The sequence below is a fragment of the Chlorocebus sabaeus genome, chromosome 21 (genome assembly GCF_047675955.1).
Source record: "Chlorocebus sabaeus isolate Y175 chromosome 21, mChlSab1.0.hap1, whole genome shotgun sequence".
Taxonomy (NCBI): domain Eukaryota; kingdom Metazoa; phylum Chordata; class Mammalia; order Primates; family Cercopithecidae; genus Chlorocebus; species Chlorocebus sabaeus.
In genome coordinates this window covers 66,998,290-67,022,865 of record NC_132924.1, presented here as the reverse complement: position 1 = coordinate 67,022,865, position 24,576 = coordinate 66,998,290, and positions in this window count along the sequence as shown.

Genomic DNA, 24,576 nt, shown 5'->3' with positions numbered 1-24,576 from the left:
CAAGATAAAGAAAAACTGCATCACTCTCACATTACTGGTGGTATGTAAAAGGGTACAGTTTATCTGGAAAACGGTTTGGCAATTTCTTTAAAAAAAAATGAAATTGAAAATGCTGTAAAAACCAGCATAATCACACTCCTGGGCATTTATTACAGAGAAATGAAAACAGGCTCACAAAAATCTATACATTAATGTTCAAAGCAAATTTACGTGTAATAGCTCAAAAGTGGAAACAACCAAAATAGCCTTCAACAGGTGAAAGTTAAACAAAATGTGACGCATATATACTATACTATACTACTCAATAAGAAAAAATCACAATATATTATTATTAACTATGATCATCATGTTGTGTACTAGATATCTTGAACTTAATCCTCCTGAATAACTAAAATTTTCTACCACAAAAATGATAATCATGTGAGGTACTGCACATGTTAATTAGCTAAATTTAGTCTTTTTGCTATATATATATATACACTTCCAAACACCAGGTTGCATGTGATAAATATATACAACTTTATGTCAATTAAAAATATCAAAAATACATTTAAAAAAATTCAAGAAGTTATTGATACAAGCAACAACTTGAATGAATCTCAAGGGAATTATGCTGAATGAAAAAAGCCAGTCTCAAAATGTTGTATTCCTGTAATTACATTTATATAACATTCTGAAAATAGCAATAACATAGAGATGGAAAACAGATTAGTGGAATAGGGCAGAGAAGGATGTGACTGTGGCTATAAGAGTTTGATGTGGTATATGTATACATACGATTATACAATTATATAAAAATAATGTTACAATTGTGAGGAAACCTTTGTGACTATGATGGTGGTCACAAAAAATCTATAAATGAAATAAAATTTTATACAACTAGATACAAACACACAGACAAAATAAGACAGGTAAATTTGGCAAAATCTGATTATAATCAGTGGATCAATGTTCACTTTATAGTGATATTAGTGATATTATATTACAGTTATGCAAAATGTTGCAATTGAGAGAAACTTCCTGAGTGATATACAGTTCTCTATATCATTTCTCACAATTTCATGTACATCTAAAGTCATTTCAAATGATTTTTTTTTTAATTTGCTGCTGGCATCCTGAAGAGAAGGTAAAACAGACTGAATAGCTACAGAGTAAATTATGACTTTTCATGTGAGAAAAGCCATGAAAAGCTAGCTTCTGATTTTGCAGATCACGTCATTTTAATTACTCTTCTTTATTCTCTTAGACTGGGGCAGCTTGAGCTGCAAGCAAAAGTGAAGTTAATTCCCTGTGATGTTTATTTGCCTTTAGCAACAGATATTTTACCTTTGCCTTAAATTATAGCCATGGGCGAGTTCTGTAAGTGCTCTCATATTGTGGATGATGGACCATCTGTAACAAAATTACCTGGTATGTTTAGGAAGCAATGCAGAGCTCTACACTGTACCTCTGAGCTACCCAGAATCTGGGGGCATAGCAAAGATCTCCAGAAAATTATTTGAGGTTTATTTCAAGTGATTTCAGCATTTTAGCGTTAAAAGTAACATCCTATTTAAAGAAAGGAAATGTAGCATGCGTAATGGTGGAGTCTTGGCTTTGAAGGCAGGCAAGCAGGCCTGTGTTGGACTTTCTCACCCATCACTTCCTAACAATTGGAATTTTATCAAATTTGCTAACTTTTCTTAATCTCAAATTCATTTATTAAATACTAATAATAACGCAGAATTTGGTGAGGACTTAAGTTAAAAATTTAAATTGCTTAGAAAGTTGCCTGAAAAGTACCTATTCAATAACACCCATATCTATTATATATCTATCTATCTATCTATCTATCTATCTATCTATCTATCTATCTCTCCATATATCTATTTGTCATATCTAACTTTCTTTGTCTATAATTTTGATATTTAAATGCTTATGTAAATCTTCCATTTTAAATTATAAATATTTTAAGACAAGGACTTAGATTTTTTTTTTTTTAATTGCACCAGAGTCCTAGATGACCTGGTTAATCTAAAGCATTCTTAATTGACTTCTTCTTTAATAATATAGATACATTTGAAAAAGATGGGTATCTTAGGTAGTTTGTCCAATGTTGGTACGAGTAATTAATGTACTTCATGAATTATTTCTATCTTATACCTCATATGTAAATTGCAAGTTCTGGTTTGTAACCAAGGTTTGATATTGACTTAGCTTTCTAGGACACTGAACCTGTGTTTTTCTATTTATTTTATTTTTAAATTGACTCCCAAAGCAATGTAATTATGAATTTAAATATTGGCAACAAGCAATTTATTATATTCCAGTGTCTAGTTTATGTACTGTTAAATCTACTATGGAGCTTTCAAATGAAATGAAAATGGATTCATTGTTAAAATAAAGTAAATCTTTTTGTTGTTTGTGTTATCCCATTTTTGAGCTTACAGAAAGTAAAAGATATCAGCTCAGTCAAATGTGAATATATCCTTGCTGGGACTAAAGGGTTCACCAGCTCTGTGCACCGTGGCATAGATATTTGTTGAAAACAAATTTTTGTTTTTTAATTTTTTTCTTTCATTCCATTAACAGTTTAAGAGCAATTAAATTTACAGAATCACTGCAGTGAATTAGTCTCTAAATGATGTATGAAATGAAATATCCTTGCCAACTTCAGATAATGGACTGAGTTTTGCTATGCTCAATTACTTCTTCGAATGTTTGTGTGTTCAATTCTATTTAAATTTATTTTTTAACTATAAATATATAATTTTAATTTATTCAAAAGAATAGTACAATCATGATTTAGATATAACAAAGGATTATTGGGAAAAATTTTGGAAATTCCACTGTAACATGTTGCTACATTCCGCATGTTAATGTGTGGAAATATAGTGTTTTCTTCATTTATGGAGCCTACGAACACCTCCAAAAGCACTCAGGTCAATTCTTTGCTGGGGAAAGTAAATATATTTGAATAATTCTGAGACACATTATCAATACCTGAAAATTCTTGCATTGGACCCACAGAGATCTCAATTGTCCATGTTTAAGATCAATTTTAAGATAATTGAGTTTGATATCTACAGGTTTCAAAATTCATTTTACAAGCATAAAATAGTTTAAACTATAGAGATTTGTAGGAGAGAAATACATTTCAAAATTTAGCTTAAAGTGCGAATAATATACCTCTCCCTCATTATATTAAAAATGCTAAATTTTTTCAAAAAATGATATGATTTATTTCTAATGAATATGTACATCTTAAAATATTTCAGAAGTATAAATACATATTCAATGTAATAAAAAACTATAGGTAAATATCTAATTAAGAGATTCTGTTATTGATACAAGTGAAATTCTCAACCATTTCCTATTCTTATACTTAGATATATTTCAATTTTGCTTCCCTATTTACAGAGACTCAACACAGAGTAAAAACTGAGTTAGTAACCACAAGGCATAACTCGGGGAACAATCTTTTAGAACAAATTAATAATTCACAATTTCTACCTCATTTCAGTTAAATTTCAGAGGAAAGTTATTATAATTAGCACTCTAACTTCAGACCTTGATGATTATACAATATTTTGTGTTAAATTATAAAATTATGACTTTTTTTTTCTATTTTATTTTTGTTAGAGAAACTCTTAACTACAATTGTAATATACTACTTAGTTTGAACACTGGAGGCCCAATTTCAACTTTTTTATACAAAACTCACCCCTTCTTTATCCACATAGACAAATTATTCAGTGCCACATGAAAGAAATATTCTGATGTATATCTATGTCTTAGGTTAGCTTTCCCATAGTAAAGATGGGAGGAGGAGCTTTTATTTAGGAAAGACAGTGTTCTTGGGAAAACTGTTGCAAGGGAGTGAAGGAAGCAGAACTGGGCAGAAGTTACACTCCATTGCATTTGAAAAAGAAGTCACAGCTCATCTTAGGAGAAGCACTGAAGCAGGGGTGGCCCTTAAAACTTTTCCCAGGTTGAGGCAAGGAGAAAAAGTCTTTCTACACTCACATTGACCAGTTATTGGATGCAGTTTGCCCCTGGATAGAGTGTGAAACCTAGGGTGAAGCAGCTCTCTTTGGCTAAGTGCAATTTTCTGCTATGGTCTGAGATCTGGGCTATTGGCAACCCAAACCCCTAGAGTTTGAGTGCCTCACTCCTGAAGGGCAGATCTGGGTTTTGTACCACAGTCCATCCAGTGTGCTGTTCATTTTCACTTGTTTCATATGGTAAATTCATAGGATCTGGGAAAAACAGCTCATTCGGAATTCTCATTAATCCCTTTTCCTGAGAAACATCTGAGGAAGATTAATGGGATGAGTTTCAGGCCTATACTATAGTTGCTCTCAGGATCACAGTGAATATTCATCACCTCCTTCTTCTGTAAATCATTCTAGGCTCCTTCCACTCTTGGTTAGCACATCTGCTTATGTGCTAGGTAGCTTAATGTGTGGAGTAATCTAGACTCTCATTCCTGAGGAAGTCATATCCTGGTCACCATATCCTATGGTATTTATCTTTTTATCATCAAAATTGGGTGAAAACTTACCAAGAGATATCCAAATCGATGATCTGGGTAAAAAACTCATTCTTCTGTGTTCCAATTTTATCACCTCAGTCCTACCTCTTCCTAATGTTGAGTTCATTATCCCTTTCACAATGGTGACTCCTTTCTTTCTTGTTAGTCTTACTACCTGAGGAACCCAGTGTAACTCTAGCTTAAAGTTTAATGGGGCTTTTACTATACTCTTTGACATGGCTCTGTGTCCCCACCCAAATCTCATCTCGAATGGTAATCCCCTTGTGTCACAGGAGGGACCTGGTGGGAGGTGATTGGCTCATGGAGACACTTTCTCCTATGTTGTTCTCATGACAGTGAGTGAGTTCTCACAAAATATGGTAGTATAAAGATAACAGTTTCCCCTGTTCTCTCTATTTCTCCTGAGGCCTTGTGAAGAAGGTGCTTGCTGCTTCTTCACCCCTCACCATGATTGTAAGTTTCCTGAGGCCTCTCCAGCCATGTGGATATGTGAACCAACTAAACTTCTTTGATTTGTAATTTACTCAGTCTCAGATAGTATCTTTGTAGCAGTGTGAAAATGGACTAGTACACTCTTCAATAGAGTTATGTTTACTCTGGGAGCCAGAGTAAACCCATAAAGTCCAGAGTAACAAATTATTCAAGTAGGTCAGTGTGTAAGATAGTAACTAGGGCCATTTCTATATTCACTGGTTCCTGGACCCATATATTCTAATATTCTACCCACATATATTTATATGTGTGTATATTGTGTGTATATACATACACACATCACACATGTACATAAGTCAATTAATGTTATATGATCCTGTATCCTCAGTGGGAACAGTATTAGAATATATTATGTATACATACATATGTATACACTACATATATACACATACATACACACACATATATATTATGTGTGTGTGCATATATATACACATATATATGTATGCATACATACATACATACACACACACACACACACACACACACACACACACACACACGGGAGTAAGTTTGCCATTCCTTCCCCCATCCCACAGGGTACATTTAGCAATGTCTGGGAATGCTTTTGGTTTTCACATTTGGGTTAGGGTGACCCTGAAAACTAGCAAGATTTTGTGATCTAGTAATTCTAATAAATATACTCTAAAACACTGTAAAACTCACTCACACACAAAAAATTATCTGGTGAAAATTTCCATAGTACAGAGGTCAGAAAGCTTATGTTAGCTCATCAGGCTACAGGTTTCTGGCCATTGTGATACGACTACCAGATCCAATGATCATGTGCCAGCTGTAATTTTTCTTCTGCCATGAAGTGTTTCTTTGGTCTTGTTGGACATCACACCATATAATGATTTCCCCTTCAGACTGAGACCCTCTAGATCAGAGGGCTCAGGTTGCCCATACATCACAGCTGAGACACAACATTTTATAAGAGCTTAGATTATGGTTCTGCCATAACAGTATTAATAGGAAAAGCTAACCCATATCTGGAACATCTATTGTGTTTATCCCAGTTAATGATAATTACAGTTGGCCATTGAACAACACAGGTTTGAACTGTGTAAGTCCATTTATACACTAATTTGCCCTCTGCCACCTACCACCACTGAGATAGCAAGATCCACCCTTTCTCTTGCAGCTTCTCTTCGTCCTACTCATTGTGAATATAAGAATAAAGACCTTTATGATTATCCACTTCCACTTAATGAAAAGTAAATACATTTTCTCTTCCCTATAATTTTCTTAATAACATTTTCTTTTCTCTAGGTTATTTTATTATAAGAATACAGTATATAATACATATAACATACACAATGTATGTTAATCAATGTTCATGTAATCAGTAAGGCTTCCAGTCAACAGTAAGCTATTAGTGGTTACATTTTTGGGGAATCAAAAGATGTATATGGATTTTTAACGAAGTAGGAATTTCAATACTCCTAACGCCCACATTCTTCATAGGTCAACTGCACTGCTTTTTCAGGGTATACACTATCTGATGTAATGAACTAACCATTAAAAGACCAGTTGGCCTCATCTAAAAATGATGTCCAGTGAGGAAATCAGTATTGATATATGTTACTGCAAGTTTTGACATTTGACAATAACAGCAGCTAAATTCATCTTGGAAAACAGAAAGCTAAGCTCTTTCAATATACATAGACTCCACCCTTGGCAATCATGGCAATTTTATTTATACTCTGACAGTTGATGAAAGGGGCAGATTGAAATCAATTGGATGGATTGTTGTATTTGTATGGCTCTTTAATTCTTCTGCCATGTTAAATAGTTTTTGGTGTGTTAACATGTGAATCAAAGGTCATCTACTTTGTGCCCACTCATGTATGAACAACTGAATAACTCTTCTTCACACCTCTTTATCCTTCACCATCTTGTCATTCCCCTTCCAAGATAATATGCAGCTATCCAATCCATTTATCATTCCCCGCTATTTCATGTATATACTTAGCGTGAGGTGCTTCTATTTAGCAAAACATATGGCTAGGTACAACACCTAAAGCTCAGCATAGTGGGAGGATTTTGCTTCAGCCCCACTTTTCAGAGCCACCCCTAAGTGAGTGTGTAATGAAATAGCAATATAGTTTTTATTTGTACCAGTACACCAAGGCACTTCATCCATGACAGCACGTAGACATTCTCCTCATCCATAATAATGTGTAAGAGGCTGTCTCCCCAATATGGATATAAGTTTGAGTTGAAAGAAATATCTATAATTTCATTTTGTCTCAAATGGTGATATAAAGACTAAGCAACCTATTGTCCACCATTAATGAGAGAATAAAATAAGATTATAAATATGTAACATTCATTGGAATATAGAAAAATATGATATTATTGATACTTTTATCATATAACAAAGCAGAAATAATATTTTGATAAACACAGATTCAGTAAATAAGCTGGAGGCGGTGATGCGTGCCTATAGTCCCAGCTACTTGGGAGGCTGAGGAAGATTGTTTGAGGCCAAGAGTTTGAGGCTGCAGCGCACTATGATTGCATCTGTGAATAGCCACTGCACTGTAGTCTGGAAAATACAGTGAGATTTCATTTTTTTAACAATAGTAAACAAATAGGCCAGACACAGTGGCTGATATCTGTAATCCCAGCAATTTGGGAAGCTGAGACACGCAGATTGCTTGAACTCAGGAGTTCTAGATCAGCCTGGGCAACATAGTGAAACCTCATCTCTACAAAAAATACAAAAATTAGCCAGGCATGGTGGCCTGTGCCTGTAGTCCTTGCTACTTGGGAGACTGATATGGGAGAATCACTTAAGTCCAGGAGGAAGAGGTTGCAGTGAGCTGTGATTGTACCACTCCAACTTGGGCAACAGAGCAAAAACCTGTCTCAAAAAGAAAAAAAAAAAAAAAGGAAGGAAGGAAGGAAGGAAAGAAAGAGAAAGAAAGAAAGAAAGAAAGAAAGAAAGAAAGAAAGAAAGAAAGAAAGAAAGAAAGAAAGAAGGAAGGAAGGAAGGAAGGAAGGAAGGAAGGAAGGAAGGAAGGAGAAAGAAAGAAAGAGAAAGAAAGAAAGAAAGAAAGAAAGAAAGAAAGAAGGAAAGAAAGAAAGAAAGAAAGAAAGAAAGAAAGAAAGAAAGAAAGAAAGAAAGAAAAGCAAGCAATGAAAGAAAGAAAGAAAAGCAGGAAAGGCAGACTAGATTATCTACCTGAGATTTGGGATCTTTAGTTAAAAATGGAAAAACAAAAAGTAACCATTACTGTTAGAAGTCTACTTTTACTATCTGAAAGATTCAAGGGTCAATTTCTCTAAATCTAAGGAGCGTTTGTCTATATGTAAAGAGTGTAAAGTAAAATACTGCTTCCTTCATCAACAAAGTCTTGACAAGAGACTGCTATGTTCTGAATGTTTGTGTACCCTCAAAATTCACATGTTGAAATACCAACCCCCAAAGGGATGGTGTTGGGAGGTAATTAGGTCATTAATATCATTATAAAAAGACACCAAAGAAATCGCTTTTCCCTTCCAAAATGTGAGGACACAGAAAGAAAGCACCACCTATGAACCAGAAAGGAGGCCTGCACCAGACACTAAATCCATGAGTGCCTTGGTCTTGAACTTCTGAATCTTCAGAATTGTGAGAAATAAATTTCGGATGTTTATAAAATGCCCAATTTATCATATTTTGTTGTAGCAGCTCAAACTTACTAAGAGACAAATAAAAAAAACAATAAAATCACATAGTTGCAAGGATAATGCTCTCAAGACAAAACTGGATTATTTTACAATTTTTCTTTGGTTCTTCACTGCTAGGAAAAGATGTTTTAGGTTCTTAAAGCAGATGTCTTCTAAATAATCCTAAGTGTTGGCACTACACGCAAGAACTCCAGTCACTCAAGTGGTCTGAGTGGATTCACAAGACTTCATAACCAGGTTTTCTGACAACCAATAGCTAGCAGAAATGACAGGCATAGAATTCAGACTATGAATAGGTATGAAGATTATGAAGATTCAGGAGGACGGTAAAACCCAAACCAGGGAAACTAAAAGTCACAATAAAACAATACAGGAGTTGAAGGAGAAAATAGCTGTAATAACAAAGAACCAAAAACAAATTTGACACAGCTGAATTACACAATAAAAAAGTTCACAATGCAATCACAAGTATTAGTAGAATAAATCAAGCTAAAGGAAGAATCTCAGATCTTGAAGACTAGCTCTCTGAAATAAGACAGTCACACAAAAATAAGACAAAAAGAATAAAAAAGAATAAACAAAAACTCCAAGAAATATGGGATTATGTAAAGAGGCCAAATCTATAAATCATTAGCCTTCTTGAAACGGAGGAGGAGAAAAAAAAAAAACAACAACTTGGAAAGCATGTTTCAGGATCTCATCCATGAAAACTTCCTTAACCTTGCTAGAGAGGCCAAGAGTCAAATTCACAAAATACAGAGAACTCCCACAAGATTCTACACAAGATCATCCCCAAGACATACAGTCATTAGATTTTTTCAATGTCAAATGAAAGAAAGTATTTTTTTTTCTTGAGACAGAGTCTCGCTCTGTCCCCCAGGCTGGAGTGCAGTGCCGTGATAGTGGCTTACTGCAAGCTCCGCCTCCTCGGTTCACACCATTCTCCTGCCTCAGCCTCCCCAGCAGCTGGTACTACAGGCATCCGCCACCACGCCCGGCTAATTTTCTTTTCTTTTTTTTTTGTATTTTCAGTAGAGACAGGGCTTCACTATACTAGCCAGGATGGTGTCAATTTCCCGATCTTGTGATCCACCCGCTTCGGCCTCCCAAAGTTCTGGGATTACAGGGGTGAGCCACCGCGCCCAGCTGAAAGAAAGAATCTTAAAAGCAGCTAGCGAAAAAAGGCAGGTCACCTACAAAGGGAACCCCATCAAGCTAACAGCAGACCTATCAGCTGAAACCCTACACGCCTGAAGAGATTCAGGACCTATATTCAACATTCTTAAAGAAAAATATCTTTAATAACAAATTTCATATCCAGCCAAACTAAGCTGCATAAGCAAAGGAGAAATAAGATCTTTTATGGATATGCAAATGTTGAGGCAGTTTGTTGCCACCAGACCTGCCTTACACGAGGGAGTGCTAAATATACAAATGACAGAATGCTACCAGCTAACACAAAAAGACACTTAAACACACAGACCAGTGACACTATAAAGCAACCACATAAACAAGCCAACATAATAACCGGCTAACAACAACATGACAGGATTAAATACACACATATCAGTACTAATCTTTAATAAAGACAAACTAAATGCCCCCACTTAAAAAGCACAGACGGACAAGCTGGATAACAACGCAAGGCCTAATGATATGCCATCTTCAAGAGACCATCTCATGTGTAATGATACCCATAGGCTCAAAATAAAGGGTAGGAGGAAAATCTACCAAGAAAATTGAAAAAAGTAATAAAAGTATTTTCAGACAAAGGATGACTTCACACCAGCACACGTATAAAAGGACAAAGAAGGGCATTGTGTAATGGTAAAAGATTCAGTACAACTAAAAGACCTAACTACGCTAAATATATAGACACTCAACACAGGAAAACCCAGATTCATAGAACAAGTTTTTAGAGCCCCACAAAGAGACATAGAATCCCAGACAATAATAGTAGGAGACTTCAAATCTCCACTGACAGTATTAGACAGGTCATCAAGACAGAGAATTAAAGAAGATATTCAGGACCTGAATTCAACATTGAAACAAATGAATCTGATAGACCTCTGTGGAGATCTCCATCCCAAAACAACAGAATATACTCATTGCCACATGACATATACTCTAAAATCAACCACATAATTGGACATAGAACAATCCTCAGTAAATGCAAAAGAACCAAAATTATACCAAACATACTCTTGGACAACAACAAAATAAAAAGAGAAGTCAGGAGTAAGAAAATTGCTCAGAACCATGCAATTACATGGAAATTAAACAACATGATCATGAATGACTTTGGGGTAAATAATAAAAGTAAGGAAGAAATCAAGAAGTTATTTTAAACTAATGAGAACAAAGATACAATATACCAGAGTCTCTGGGACACAGATAAGGCAGTGTTAATAAGGAAATTTATAGCACTAAATGACCACATCAAAAATTTAGAAATATCTGTAAGTATTAGAGAAGCAAGAAGAAATCAACCACAAAGCTAGCAGATAACAAAATAATTAAACTCAGAACTGAACTGAAAGAAATCAAGACACAAAAACACATTCAAAAGATCAACAAATCTAGGAGTTGCTTTTTTTGAAAAAAAAAAAAAAAACTATTAAGATAGATAGACAACTAGCTAGACTAATAAAGAAAAGAAAAACGATCCAAATAAACACAATTAGAAATGATGAAGGGAATGTTATCACTGATCTTACAGAAGTAAAAACCATCATAAAATACGATGAATACCTCTATGCACACAAACTAGAAAACCTAGAAGAGATAGATTAAATCCCTGGACATATACACCCTCCCAAGACTGAACCAAGAAGAAATTGATTCCCTAAAAAGACCAATAATAAGCTCTGAAATTGAATCAGTAATAAATAGCCTACCAACCCAAAACACTCAGCTTCTGGTGGATTCACAGCCAAATTCTATCAGATGTACAAAAAAAAAAAAAAAAAAAAAAAAAAAAAAAAGGCTGATACCATTACTAATGAAACTACTCCAACAAATTGAGCCACAGGGTCCTCTCCCCAACTCATTCTATGAGGCGAACATCATACTCATATCAAAACCTGGCAGAGACTCAACAAAAAATAAAACGAGGTTAATACCCTTGATGAACATAGATGCAAAAATCCTCAACAAAATACTGATGAGCCAAATCCAGCAGCACATCCAAAACTAATCCACCACGATCAAGTAGGCTTCATCCCCAGGATGCAGGGTTGGTTCAACATATGCAAAAGAATAAATGTGATTTCATTATATAAGCAGAAAGCAAGCCCACATGATTATCTCAATAAATGTAAAAAAGTCTTTTGATGAAATTCAATAGCATTTCATTTTAAATACTCTCAATAAAATAGGTATTGAAAAACGTACCTCAAAATAATAAAGCAATCTATGACACACACTCAGCTAATATCATGCTGAATGGAGAAAAGCTGGAAACATTCCTTTTAAAAACTGGCACAAGACAAGTATGCAGTCTCTCACAATTCCTTTTCAACTTAGTATTGGAAGTTCTAGCCCAAGCAATAAGGCAAGAGAAAGAAATAAAAGTCATCCTAATAAAAAGAGATGAATTCAAATTATCTTTGTTTGCAGATGGTATAATTTTATATCTAGAAAACCTTATAGTCTGTGGAAAAGCTCCTTCAGCTGATAAACAACTTCAGCAAAGTTTAAGAATCCAAAATAAATGCACAAAAATCACTAGGACTACTATACACCAACAACAGCCAAGCTGAGACCCAAATTAGGAAGGCAATCCCATTCACAATTGCTCTCAAAAAACATATAAAATAAGCTAGATATACAGCTAACCAGGAAGGTGAAAAATCTCTACAATGAGAATTGTAAAACACAGCTCCAATAAATCAAAGATACAAACAAATGGAAAAATGCCCCATGCTCAGGGATAAGAAGAATCAATATTATTAAATTGGCCACATTTCCCAAAGCAATTTACAGATTGAATGCTATTCCTATCAAACTACCAATGACATTCTTCTCAGAACTAGAAAACCTTATTTTAAATTTAATTTGAAACCAAAAAAGAGACTGAATAGCCAAGGCAATTCTAAGCAAAAAGTACAAAGCTGGAGGCATCACGCTATCTGACTTCAAAGTATACTATCATGCTACAGTAACAAAAACAGCATGGCACTCACACAAAAACAGACACATAGACCAATAAAACAGAGTAGAGAGCACAGAAATAAGGCCACACACCTACAACCTTCTGATCTTTGACAAAGCTGACTAAGACAAGCAATCAGTAAAAGACTCCCTATTCAATAAATGCTTCAGGATAACTGGATAGCCATATGCAGAAGATTAGAACTGGACCCATTTGTTACACTATATACAAATATCAACTAAAAATGAATTAAAGACTTAAATGTAAAACCCAAAACTATTAAAAACTCTGAAAAACAACCTAGGCAACGCCATTCTGGACATAGAAACCAATAAAAATTTCATGACAAAGACAACAAAAACAATCCCAACAAAAGCAAAAATTGACAAGTCGGATCTAATTAAGCTTAAGAGCTTCTGCACAGCAAAAGAAACTATCAACAGAGTAAACAGACAACCTATAGAATGGAAGAAAATATTTGCAATCTATACATATGAAATGGTCTAATAACCAGCATCTATAAGGAACTGAAGTAAATTTATAAGAAAAACACAAACAACCCCACTAAAAGGTGGGAAAAAGATATAACAGACACTTTTCAAAAGAAGACATATATATGGCCAAGAAGCATATAAGAAAAAGCTCAATGTCACTGATCATTACAGAAATGCACACAAAAGCCACAGTTAAGATAGTATCTCACACCAGTCAGAATGGTTATTATTAAAAAGTCAAAAAATAACAGATGCTGTGAGGTTATGGAGAAAATGGAACACTTAAACACTGTTGGTGACAGTAAAATTAGTTCAGCCATTGTGGAATGCAGAAAGGCATTTCCTCAAAAAGCTAAAAACTGAACTACCATTTAACCCCGCAATCCCATTACTGGGTATAAACCCAGAGAAATGTAAATTTTTCTGTCATAAAGATACATGCACACAAATGTTGGTTGCAGCACTATTCACAATAGGAAAGAAATGGAATCAACTTAAATGCCCATCAATGACAGATTGGATAAAGAAAATGTGGTACATATGCATGATGGAATACTATGCAGCCATTAAAAATAAGATCATGTGTTTTGCTGGAACATGGATGGAGCTGGAAGCTATTCTTAGAAAACTAACAGAGGAACAGAAAACCAAACGCTGCATAGTTTCAGTTAAATAAGTGGGAGCTAAATGATCAGAACTCATGAACACAAGGGAACAACAGACACTGGGATCTAATTGAGGGTGAAGGATAGGAGGAGGGAGAGGAACAGAAAAGATGGCTATTGGGTACTGGGCTTAATACTTGGGCTAGTGAAATAATCTGTACAACAATTCCACCATGACATGAGTTTACCTAAGCAACAAACCTTCATATTTACCCCCAAACCTAAAATAAAATTTAAAAAATCCACTTTGCAGATATGCTAATTTACACACACACACACAGCCCCGCCACACAACACTGAACACTCTTTACATTTTTTCCCTATTGACAGGCCTGTGACCAAACAAAAATTACAATGCATGTGGATTTATAGGAGTGTAACAGCAATAAATACCTATTCTGTTTTGCATTAAGACCTCTGAAAAAAGGAATGAGGAGAAAGACAGATGTTGGATAGTTTTCTATATTGAATAATGTTACAATATGCGCACACCAACAGAACAACTAATCCTTTTATTTATAATTAATTTGCATGATGAATCATTTCTTTTATTATATTTACCTTAGAGTAGCATGCCTTAAAATTTTATTTTCTAGATAACTTACTGAGCAGTTGTATGAAATCAACTTGGAGATAATAATTAGTTAAAAAAATATTCAAAATGACAAAACTGCACATGTATAGCCAAAATAATGATATTTTGTCTAAAACATTGAAAAGTGGAATTGATGAGTTCTTAGGCTTTTTGCACTTCTAGAATGTGAAGATTGATACATTTGGTTACAAATAATTCTTTCTAATCATGTTATTTAGCTCAAGGAATCTGAATCCAATGTTTTATTTTAGATTGTAACAAGATACCTTTTTAAATTCTAAATCTTTTAAACTTATATTCTGTTTTCCACTAACAATTTAGATACTAGGTTGTATCAACTACTTTCTCTGTTAGCAAAAGTTAAAAAATCTGTCTGGGTGTTGTGGCTAATGCTTGTAATCCCAGGACTTTGGGATGCTGAGGCAGACAGATCATTTCAGGTCAAGAGTTAGAAATCATCCTGGCCAACACAGCGAAGCCTCGTTTCTACTAAAAATGCTAAAATTAGCTGGTCATGGTGATACATGCTTGTAATCCCAGCTACTTGGGAGACTGAGACATGGGAATCGCTTTAACTCAGGAAGCAGAAGTTGCAGTGAGCTGAGATCAGGCCACTGCACTCCAGCATGGGTGACAGAACAAGACTCTGTCTCAAAAACTATATAAATAAATAAATAATACAAAAATAAAAATGTACATTTTGTTTTTTTCTTCTTCTATTGGATGATTATTGCCAAGGATAAATGTCATTTCAGTGGTTTAATGCAGTCTGATAGTCAAAATAATTTCAGGTACTAGCAGTAAGATCATATATCTTCTGGCAAGAAGATTGTGCAAATAGCCCTTTTTCTGCAAGATACAGGTATTGCAGAAGATATATATATTTAAATCTGTATGTTTCATCCTACAGATTGAAATTAATATGAAGAAAATCTAAACAATAAAATACAAGAGGTTATCCTGAAACTTAAATTAATTTTCTTTTAATCCCTTTAAAATAAAATTAAAGGAATTGTTAATAATGGTTTCTTCAAGTTTCAACTCCGAAGACTACTAAGGAAGTGCTAGTCCTTTGAGTTATAAGTAAACCAATTTAAAAAAACCCACCATTTTCATGGTATATTTAAGAATACACTCTGTGGTATCTAGTTATAGCCAAAATTATATTTTATAAATATGCCGTAGACAACATTTTCAGTAAGAGTAGTTCTTCTAAACATTTAGAAAACTAAACTGTTTCCAGATGTCTATTAATAGTTACCATAATAAAGAATGCATCACCCAGGCACATTTTCTTCTCTCCTGAACAAAAGAAAAGTGTTAGCTATACTCTGCCTGCTTTTTCTAGAATTACAATTCTCAATGGAAATGAACTAAACTTTAAGAGTGATACATAAGATATTGTTCTCCTGAGTCTAAGTTTCAGTTAGTGAAGACAGCCAATACAGATACATCTATTAGTTGCACAAAGGGAATAGACTCATGGGGTGACAAAAATTGTCAATTTACCAAAAAACAAACAAACAAACAAACAAAAAAACAAGCAAACTCTTGAACTAAATAATATCCAGCATAAATTATATGCCTAAATACTTTTATTACGAGGACATTAATATAATTAAGTAACCAATTATTAAAGAATGGATTGAACAGAATCATTTTATGGTAGTTTACAGCATTACTATTCTATTATACAACTAATAAGTATTTTTAAATAAAGAGGTTTTAAACTGAATTCAGGACTATTTAGAAGCAAAAGTAAAAACCAAAAGACAGAATTGTGATATTAAGGAAAGTAGATTGTTAAAAGAGCTTAAGACACAATATTACATTTCATTTGTCACAAAAATTATCACCAGCTTTTAAAGATACATAAAATATATTATACCAGGGAGAATAATAATCTATTTCATTGTGCTGATAATAAGTGTATTGGTAGAAATATAGAATAGAGAACGAAATTTATAACTTATTTCAAATGCATGCACTTCTCTATGAAGTTGTGTTATGTGTGACAAATTTCTGACTTTGTCCTCAAGATTGTGAAAATTCATTCTATAATGCTCCACTAATTTATGTCTCCACAAATGATATCTAAAGTCCTGAATATTTTCCTAATACCTAGGAAAAAGAGATGCCCTAGTATCCTCTTACTTATAATCAACCATGTGGGAAGCTATCATTTCCTATTCCTCAAAATATAACTCAGTCCAGTAGATTTTTAATGGCCTGCAATCATACTTTAAAAGGAGTCTGTTTTCCTTACCAAATGAAGGAGGGATGAAGACTGCATATTTCTGAGAGAGCATATATACTAATCTGAAAGTAGGGTAAAATAATGTTTCAGATTATTTCCTGGGAACAGATTTTGGTATGAGTAGAGAAAGACAAAAGGTAAAACACTAGACAGAAAAATATGTGATGGGGCTAAATAGAAGGAGGACAGTGAAACAGAAAGATTAATTACTTCAAATTAAACTATTTTAATTACTTTAAAGTTAATTACTTAAGAGTTTTAACAAAAGACAATTCTGTGCTTCCTTTATATCATTTCTCAGAATTTGACAATATTGCTTGATTCAGAGAAATTCAGAATCATCCCTAGTTTCTTAATAACTATGGCATTCAGCTTACCATATAAGAAAAGTTATTTGCTATCTTACCCTTAAAAATCACTCTCTTAACAACCTAAGGCATAATTTACATATAATATATGCAAAAACATTCCATATACAGTTGTATGTTTTGACTAGAGTATTTGTATGCTTCTTTAAATCTTCGAATGCCCATTTCCAGTAAATAAACTCCAAAGTCAAACATGGTTTGATTTTTATAAACATAGTAGCTTAGATTTGACTGTTTTAGAAAATAATATTGATGGATGAAAACATATGTTCTCTTTTCTATCCTGCCTCTGTAGCTCAGCCTACTATTTTAAGATTCATATTATTGAAAATATTTTTATTTTGCTTTAATTTCAATTTATAATTTTCATGGCATATAACAATTGTACATATTCATCGGGTACATATGATATTTTCATATGAGCATACAATGTGTAGTGACCAAATCAGGGTAACTGGGATATTCATTGCCTCATGTGCTTAGCATTTCTTTGTTTTAGGAACATCCTAATTCTACTTGTCTAGCTATTTTAAAATACACAATAAATTATTGTGAACTATAGTAGCCATATTGTGATACCAAATACTTGATCTTATTCTTTCTGCCTAACTACATTTTTATACCCATTAACCAACCCTTGCCACATTCCGTTCCCTGTCCCTGGTAACCATTCTACTCTACGTCTCCATGCAATCAATGCTTTTTGGCTTCCACATATGTATGAGTACAGACAATATTTGTCTTTCTGTGATTGGTTTATTTCACTTAACATAATGTCCTTCAGTTTCATCCATGTTGTTGCAAATAATCGGATTTCATTATTTTATGTGGCTGAAAAATATACCATTGTTTATATATTACATTTTCTTTACATTCCTCCATCAATAAAAACTTGAATTGATTCTATATTTGGGCTATTGTGAATAATGTTGCAATAAATATGGGAATGCAACTATCTCTTTTACATACTAATTTTAATGCATTTGGATATGTATCTAACAGTGGAATTTCTGGATCATATGGTAGTTGTATTTTTAGTGTTTTGAAGAACCTCCATACTGTTCTTCATAGTGTTTGTACTAATTTACATTCCCACCAACAGTACCCAAGGGTACTCCTTGAGAAAGTTTATAGTTCATTGTTTATATTGCTGAATAGTTTACAGTTGTACTACTATACCACAATGTATGCATCCATTTACCTGTTAAAAGATATGGTCAATGTTGGAACTATAATGACCATTTTGTGTAAATCTAGGTATTCTATTGCCAAACTGTTTCTCAAATGGTACCATTTTCTACTCTCAACCACAGTGCACAAGAGTTCTAACTGCTCTACAACCTCATCCATATGTGGTATAGTAAGCCCTTTTTATTTTAGCCATTTTGGTTGGTGTGACATTTTAACTCAAAGTAATTTAATATCCACTTTCTTTATGACTATTAAGTCAGTCAACTTTTCATGGGCATAGTTGACGTTTACTTACTTTTTTGTGGCTAGCGTCGATGTCATTTCTCCTATATTTAGTAGGTTATTTGTCTTTTTATTATTGAGTTGTAGGAGGTATTTATATATTCTGAATATCAATATTTAATCAAACACATATGGGTAATATTTTCTTTCAGTGCAAGGCTTGTCTTCTCATTTGTGTAAAGGTATCTTTAGAGCAGGGGGCAGCAAACTATATCCTAATTTACTTTCATTTTATGTTTTGTTGTAGAGACAGGGTCTTGCAAGTTGCCCAGGCTAATCTTAAACTTCTGGGCTCAAGTGACCCTCCTTCCTTGGCCTTCCAAAACCCTGTAATTACAGATGTGAGTCTTTGTGCTCCACTCTATAATTCTAGATTTATGCTTAGGTGTAAGTTACACATTGAGCTAATTTATAAGTATGGCAGGATTTGAGTTATAAACCAATGCCTGTCTCAACCTCTGTGGGAATATCAAGTTGTTCCAGCACCGTTTGGTAAAAAAGCTGTCCTTTTCTTACTGAATTACCTATACTTAGCTTAAACATGGCACCATCTATCCCATTGGTGTTTTCGTGAATCATCACACTAATAATATATATTTTTATATCATTTTCTACATTGTTTTATCTCTACTAAGTCTTTCAAATGTCCATATTAATTTTGGTTTAAGTTTGTCATCTTCTTCAAAAGTTAATTTTGATATATAATGTAAGGAATGGGTCCAGTTTCAATCTTCTTCATATGGCTGGCCAGTTATCCCAGCACCATTTACTGAATACGGGGTCTTTTACCCATTGCTTGTTTTAGTCAGTTTTGTCAAAGATCAGATAGTCGTAGGTGTGTGATCTTACTTCTACACTCTGCATTCTGTTCCATTGGTCTATATGTCTGTTTTTGTTACCAGTATCATGCTGTTTTGGCTATTGTAGCCCTGTAGTATAGTTTGAAGTCAGTTAACAGACACCTCCGGCTTTCTTCTTTTTACTTAGGATTGTCTTGGCTGTTCAATCTCATTTTTGTTTCCTTATAAATTTTAAAATAGGCTTTTCTAGTTCTGTGAAGAATGTCATCAGTACTTTGATAAGAATAGCATTGAATTTGTAAATTGTGTTGGGCAGTATGGCCATTTTAATGATATTGATTCTTCCTATCCAGGAGCATGGAAAGTTTCTCCATTTTTTTATGTCTTCTTTGAGTTCTCTGAGCAGTGTTTTATAATTCTCATTGTAGAGATCTTTCACTTCCCTGATTAGCTGTATTTCTAGCTATTTTATATTTTTTGTGGCAATTGTGATTGGGATTGCCTTCCTGATTTGGCTCTTGGCTTGGCTGTTGTTCATGTATATGAATGCAAATAGAAAACAGAAAAAGCAGGGGTTGCAATCCTAATTTCAGGCAAAACAGACTTCAAACCAATAAGGATCAAAAAAGACACAGAAGGGCATTACATAATGGTAAAGGGGTTCAATTCAACAAGAAGATCTAACTATCCTAAGTTATTTAAATAACAAGAATGATAAAGAAGAATGTTAATTTATAATTTAAGAACCAGAAATGCCAAACATGCCACATGACTTAGTTTCCAGTACTTAACTTCTCCATTGACATAATAAATTGAGAGGGTCCTGAAATTTTATTTTATTTTACAGGCACAATGAGAAATGTGGGTGTTGGCTCACAGGAGACCAATATTGTGTCTGTAAAGATGCCAGAGGCCAAGGAGACACATTCATTTTCAACACAAGCCTCAAATCAAAAGTCAAAAGTTAATTTGTTTATTAGCTCTAACAGTTTTCTGGTGGTCTTTAGGATTTTTCTGTATAAGATTATGTCATCTGAATAGAGGGACAATGTAACTTTCCCTTTTTCAATTAGATGCCTGTTACTTATTTATTTTGTCTGATTGCTTTTACTAGGACTGGGGAGGAGCAAGATGGGGCAAGGATGAGGAGAGATTGATCATTTGGCATGAATTTACAGTTAGATAGGAGGAATAAGTTATGGTGTTCTGTAGCATGGTAGTGTGACCATCGTTAACAGTAAAATGCTGTATAACACAAAACTGCTAGACGACAGGCTTTAAAATGTTCTCACAACAAAGAAAGGATAAATACATGAGGTGATGGATATGCCAAATACCTTGCTTAGATCGTTACACCATCTATTGATCATTATATCATACCATATAATTTTATATATGTATAGTTCATTATAATACATATTAATATACATTTATATTTATATACATCATATGCATTATATGATACATTTATACATTACACAATATATGCATACATTATATATAATTATATATATAAAATGATACCCCATGAATATGTGCAAATTCAGTGTGTCAATAAAATAAGTGTGTATTGTCCAAAAAGTAAGCGATGAATTGAATTGAATTACCCTTCACGTTGAAACTAATGTTGTTATTATCTTCCCAAGGTTAATGATGCCCAGTGATTCTCTTGAGCTGGGAAGACTAGGTATATCAGAATATCTTTAATCTACCAGCGAGTGGTTTTAGGTTTCTCTATTTAAACAGTGATCAAATTATATGGATTATAAGGATTTTTAAAATAACACTGAAAAAATATACTTGCTGCATATTTTCTTATCTGTGTGATACTAGAAACATCTCTAAATTTAGGAAGAGTAGATTGTTTCCACGTTACAACAATGTCACTTAACAGCTAAGTGACATTGAACAGAAGAAAACATGGTACTTCAGTTTTCTGAGTTGATAAATTAAAATAAAATCTACAAACAACAATTTTAAGTGCTGAATTACTGAAAAACAACAGGGTTTTTTATACAGTAGTTTATCATTGTGCATGATAGGTATCAGATATCAGTTCAGATTCTGTTTCTTAATTTTTCTATGTTTGCTTCAGCAAAGAGAGTAAACTTCACTAGGAGAAACAATAACAGCAAAAAACCTTCAGAAAGAATGAGTGGGTTTTAACTTATGGAAAGTTTGTGGCTTCCAAGGCATCCCCATCTAAATTAAGAGTATTTGATAAGGGTGAGATTTTTGCTGATGGTTGAGGAAGTATTTTTGAAATTTTGGAGTCCACAGTATATATTGCAGAGTTAAAACAGAACTCTGCAAAAATTACTTTTGGCACATTTGATCTTAGTCAAAAAGTCATGGATAGTTTAAAATGTCATTCATTTATTTATTTGAAGTTGGCGAGACTGTTTTGCCAGCAAAATAAAAGATTCAAGGATTGAGGACAGTTGCTCTTTCTATACAATAATTTTGTTTATTATTGAGGCTGGACTACTCAATCTGCCATACATTTTGAATGTGTAGCATTGACTGCAACAGCAGGAGAAAGAAAATCCCGAGTGTGTGTGTGTGTGTGTGTGTGTGTGCGCGCGCGTGTGCATGCACATACGGGAAGGAGCTCACATGAATGGGAGTGTTTATGCATGTACGAGTTGTGCATGTCTGTGCATGGTTGTTAATATGTGTGAATAAGTTAGAGAGAGTGCTGTTTTTGAGAGTGTTATTGTTTTTAACTGTGATGATATTAAAGAAAACCATATGTGAGTTCAATGAATACATGCTATTTCGAATGGAAAAATATATACATATTCAACTGTTACAATGCTCATTGAACTAAATTAAGCATTAGTTTTAAGGCCCAAATAATTTCGAATGTGTATGCCATTTAGGAAATAAATCATCGATAACTTCAAAAGAGGGAATTTGTAATTAAACTTGTAAACATACTGTCATTTCATTTGTAACATATTTCTTTTTATGATGCACATATACAGTTTCTATTGTGTTAGACTAAAACTACTTTCTTAGACATTATTGAAAGTATAATTGATAAAAATAAGGGGTATTCATATCCATAATGTGTTGCTTGATAGTCTAAATTGACTAATTCAATAATAGTTTTAAGTGTTTTGGGTTTTTTTTTGTTTTTTTTTTGTTGTGTTTTTTTGTTTTTTTGTATATTTTGTTTTTGTTTTTGGTTTTTTTGAGGCAGAGTTTCATTCTTGTTGCCCAGGCAGGAGTGCAATGGTGCGATCTCGGCTCACTGCAACATCCGCCTCCTGGGCTCAAGTGATTCTCCTGCCTCAGCCTCCTGCGTAGCTAGGATTACAGGTGCCCACCACCGTGCCTGGCTAATTTTTTGTATTTTGTAGAGACAGGGCTTTGCCATATTGGCCAGGCTGGTCTCAAACTCCTGACCTCAGGTCATCTGCCCACCTCGACCTCCCAAAGTACTGGGATTACAGGTGGGAGCCACCGTGCTCTGTTAAATGTTTTTTTAAAAAATATACTTTAGTAAGTTGATTTCTGCAGATAGCTATGTTATGTTGATAAATCTAACACAGGAAAAAATGTGCACATATTATTATAATTTGCATAAACTATATTACACATACAATAGAAATGAATTGTTTACATAATTCTGTAATTTAATTTTGGAATTTAGTGTTGGGAGTGAATCTTAGAGTTGAACTATTCCTAGCACCTCATTTTATATGAGGGAATTGAAAGTGTCTTATTAGTCTGTTAAATGAGTTGCTCTTTGTGGAACTCAAATCTGTCATTATAGTCTCAAGACCTATGACACCTTTTAATTGAAATCATCTCTGCTTTTGGAAAGTTTAGTCATTTGTAAAATTGAGTTGTTAAACATTCTGACCAATTTTTCCTATAAAGAAAATTTTAAGGGCAAAATGTGCCATTGGTTTTTGAGTTTTAAATAACTCTGGAAAATCATACTGTGTGGCGTGAATTTTGATGTGTGGGGGAGATGTAAGGCTCTATATGTAGATGTGGGGAATATGCTTGGCTATAAGTTGATGTAAGTGGAGGACTATAAATTTTACTAGTTTGGGGACAGGTTTAAAAAATCTTGCTGTCTATTCAGGGAGTTAGGAAATACATTACTCAAAGCCTGATTGTGTAGAACCATTACCACTATGTTGATGATTCTCAAGTCAACACTTTCCTTGAAAACTTACTTGAGCTCCAGGCCTATTTATAAAACCATCTATTGACTACCTCCACATAGACATCTCAAATTTATCACACAAAACCTCCTCCCCTTCTCACCAAATCTATTTCCAGTCCAGGTCTTTATAATAATACCATGATCTATCCAGTCAAACACACAAGAAACTTGAGGATAATTTAAGATTCATCTTTTGTCTCTCTCTCATTCCCAACCTGATCAAACCCTGTGTATTTTATGTACTAAATATGTATTAATTTTTCTCTTTTGATGTTAGGTTCATAGTAATATTTTTCTACTGGATTACTCTGACAGTCTTTTAACATTTTTTTTTTTTTTTTGGCCTAATTTTAAATGTGTTCTCAGAAAAATTGTTAATTATTTTTAATGTAAATAGTTAATACTTATATTCTTTTATCCAAGATTCTTAGGTGGCTTTTTATCATTTAAAATAGAATCCTAAACTTATCAAAATAAAATCCAAGGCCTTTCATGATTTGTCTCTTTCTTTAGGAATCAGGTGCGATTCCAGCCACCATTTCTGCCATTGTTCCAGCAAAGCTGATGTACTTACAGAAGTCTGAGCCCTCCAGATTCTGAATGCTCTATTCTTTGTATCATCTGCTTTTCTGCTTTGCCCATGCTTCATCACTTTGTGCATCTTTTAAGACTCAGAGTAAATATCATCTCTTCTAGTAAATGCTACCTAATGTGCTCTTCTCCCATATGTCTACATTAGACGATCCACTGTAATGCTGCCTTCCTCTGCTTACATAGCATTTAATAAAACAATTGTGTTTTTGTATGATTATCTTTCAGATTGACTAAATGGCCATATCATAAATGAATAAAAAATAGGAATAATCTTAGGTTTACTATAATAT